Source organism: Helianthus annuus, chromosome 17 (assembly GCF_002127325.2).
Source record: "Helianthus annuus cultivar XRQ/B chromosome 17, HanXRQr2.0-SUNRISE, whole genome shotgun sequence".
Lineage (NCBI taxonomy): Eukaryota > Viridiplantae > Streptophyta > Magnoliopsida > Asterales > Asteraceae > Helianthus > Helianthus annuus.
This window is the reverse complement of record NC_035449.2, coordinates 131494806-131498311: the sequence shown is the minus strand read 5'-3', so window position 1 is coordinate 131498311 and position 3506 is coordinate 131494806. Positions and strand designations below refer to the sequence as shown.

The window sequence follows — 3506 nt, the reverse complement described above, 5'->3', positions numbered from 1 at the left end:
AATCATTAAAATTATTAAACGACATTAACATGTTACCACTCTATTACTAACGCGATTCGTATGCCTCTGTAAAAATTCAAAATTTGAAAGATCTTCATACCATTTTTTACATACACTTCTAAACCGACATAGTGATTTGTGAGGGAGCCTAACAAAAATTTCCATGATCACAACATCAAACGGAATTTTATCTATTATATGAAACACCTAGTAAAATAGAAACGTATAATAAAACATAAATGATATTAGTTTGTATTGATACATGAAAAAGAGATTGTGTATTACTTAAGAATTTTGCAAAGTACCTGGTTGAAGAAACCAAAGAATAGGTTGAAAGTTGATATGTAATGGAGATGTATGTTGTAATTTATATAAAATGATATTATAAATGGAATGTTCTTTTATGAAGGGAAATTTAAATTAATTTTAGTAAACTGGTTGGGATTCACATATGATAAGCAAATTCTTCTATAAATGTAAAGAATTGTTAAAAATTAATACATATAATACTATTTCTAAGTATACATTCACTGGTGATTTAATTATTTATTTAAAAAAACCAAAAAAAAAAATGAATAAAAAAATTTTATATACCAAGAATGTTATTATAATGTTAGGTTTGCATTGTTATATTTGGATTGTACATTGTTAATAGTTATCTACAACAATATGTATATATTCTATGAATAAATAAATAACACAATTAAAAACATTTGTACATAAAATTTACAATATACAAAGAATAATTAATAATAACTCTTTATTTATATTCAACATCAAGAACCACAATAAAGTGATTAACAATAATTTCATCCTATTGATATAACAACATCGATGTTGGGTAACAAACTAAGATCACGTCAACGCATTAAAGTATTGAATTTCAATGTAGTAAAAATAAAAGTTTTAATGCTAATGTAATAAAAAAAAACCAACGTATAATAAATATAACTCTACGTACAAAAAAAATGCAAATGCTAATTAATAATATCATCTCTTATTGATATAACAATAATAAACGAAAATCAAGATAAACCGCAACAAACATTGAGTAAAAAGCAACATCAAGCAATGACATAAATGTTCTGAATACGATTGAACGAAAAAAAACATTGAAAACTGTTTGAAGAAACTGAGATGACTATTAGATTCTGAGACTACTTTTCCAGCTTTGGATTCAAAAGACCCACCTTCACATTCAAGCCTTCATTGTTCTCACAATCACCCTTTCGCGGTTTAGTGGAAGACTGAGAAGAACATAAATCCACATTGTAACACCCCAAAAGCTGGCTAATAGTAAAGTAAGAAAAAGTGAATAAAACTAACTTGGTTGATGGGTTATGATAAAAGATTATAAGTTAGATTATGGGAAATTCCTAATTAAAAAAAACAACTCTTAACAATTGTGGAGGGGGTAATGTGAAAAATTATTATTAATTAAGGATTAAAAAGGTTGAAACCAAAAAGCACACACTGTGTGCGTGATTTGGGTCGACCAGGGCAGGAGAAAACAAGGGTTTACCCTTGTTCTTGTAAGATTCAACAAATTAACAAAGGAATTCAAGGCCAATCAGTTGCATGTCATCAAATTCTCGTTTAACACATCATACTCAATAGAGTGGTAAGTTCAATTTTGTGTTTTGACGAATCCTAGGAATAGGGTTTCGCCCAAACCATGAGTTTATGAGAAATTTTGTGTAATTGAAGGTTAAGATAGTAAACTAAGGCAGAAATTATGTTTGATTTCGATGGAATGTTATGATTGTAGCAAAACCCACTTGTTAAGAGGTTAGTATGAATAGGATGTTTGAGTAGATATCATACGTATAAGTTTTAGATGTAAAATCTTGTTGGGAATCATAAATGAAAGATAAACTGATGTAGGATGGAAAAATTATGTAAAAAGATTGGTTGTGAATGTTGTGTAAAAATGGATTAGTAGGAATATGCTTTACATGCTTGCACCTTATGCATTGAATATAATGCCCACCAAGTGTTTGATGAAATGCTTAAGAGAATAAATGTGTAAAAAATTGAAAAGTTAGTGATAATACTGTCACTTGAAAATGAGAAATCTATGTAAATGATGAAATGAAAGTGTTGAGCTAAATGACTGAATGCGTTTAATGTAGGCGTGAAAGAAGAAGACTCAAACACTAAGAAAATGGGAGACTCGCAAGATCGAGGTACGTTAGTGTACACCTTATGTTTTTATTATGTTGTCATATGTTTAATAATCTCTAATGTATTAAATTGTTATGTTGGAACCGTGAATGTTGAGATATCCGATTGTTGAAAGTAAAGTTAGATCCCTCATAAACGGATGTTGAGGAATGATTAAAATACGAAAGTTAACGCATCATATCCGGTACTTTTAGTCGAACCGGGTATGGGAAGTTATGTATGTAATGGATGAAAGTCTACTCGATCCGTTTTTCTCGGATCGAGGTATGATGTAAGAATGTAATGACTATGATTTGTTCATTATGAACAAATCGAATGAAAGCGATGTAATGATGCTAGTATCCGTTCCTAACGGGGTATGATAAGTAAAGTATGCTTAGCCTCTATTTGAGGTAAGCATGTAATGAACCGTTTAACGGTTAGCATAGTAATTGAATGATGATAATCCGAGAATGAAACGAATGGGTTTATTATCTAGAATTGTTAGTGGCGAAATACTAACTTATTTTATTATGTTGAATGTAGGTAAATCCTCAATTTAGGCGACTTGGCAATTTGGAGCGAGCATATGCACACTTGATGGTTATCAAGCGCTTCCGCTATTACGTATTAATGTTTTGGGTCAAATGCTCGTTTTTTTTATAAAACTTTGTTAGTGGTTACACTTTTTAACACTTGATGTATGATTTTTAGTCGTGTCTAGATGAACCGGTTGTAGACTTGTTGGTTTTGTTGATGGTTAAAACAGGGATATACTCGTCTTATGGACGGGTCATGCCCAAATTTTGTTAAATTAGCGCCCAAATGTTATTGATGTCTTTATGTTTAATTGCGAAAAGCTTGGACACTTTTTAAGAAGGTTTATGTTACTAGTGTCCTTTGGTCGTCATTTTATTAGACGCAAAAGACGGGCCTTACAAGTTGGTTTTATGTTCGGTTTTGGGTTTTTTTTTGTCAAGGATGTTTTATGTTGAAATGGTTTACCGTAAAAAGCAGGTGTTAGTGGTCTATTTACGTACGGGTCATGCCGAAATTTCTAACATCTATTGACCACGTTATGATCTTTTGAGAATGATAAGTTAGGGGCGTCTCAAGTTGGTATCAGAGCCAAGGTTTGAGGGATTCGAGCATATGATCTAATGCTTGAACTGAAACTGATGGCTCGTTCGAAAGTGTGCTCGCTCCAAGATCGCCAATGAGGTAACAATTTACGTTTTTGGTAAAATGCTAGTATGTGTAAGGTGTTTGGGATATAATATTTAAGTTAATTACGTGAAGGAGTAAATATGGGGGCCATACGGGGAGTTCCAGGAACCGTATGG

At 31.5% G+C, this 3506-nt stretch overlaps 1 long non-coding RNA gene across 1 annotated transcript; it reads left to right on the top strand.

Annotated features, from left to right (window-relative positions):
• The first annotated feature begins 1487 nt into the window (after window positions 1-1487).
• Window positions 1488-2891, top strand: LOC110922283. Its single transcript, XR_002583023.2, has 3 exons — window positions 1488-1621; window positions 2133-2186; window positions 2710-2891. It is a non-coding gene; the product is annotated as an uncharacterized LOC110922283 (long non-coding RNA).
• Window positions 2892-3506: the final 615 nt, after the last annotated feature.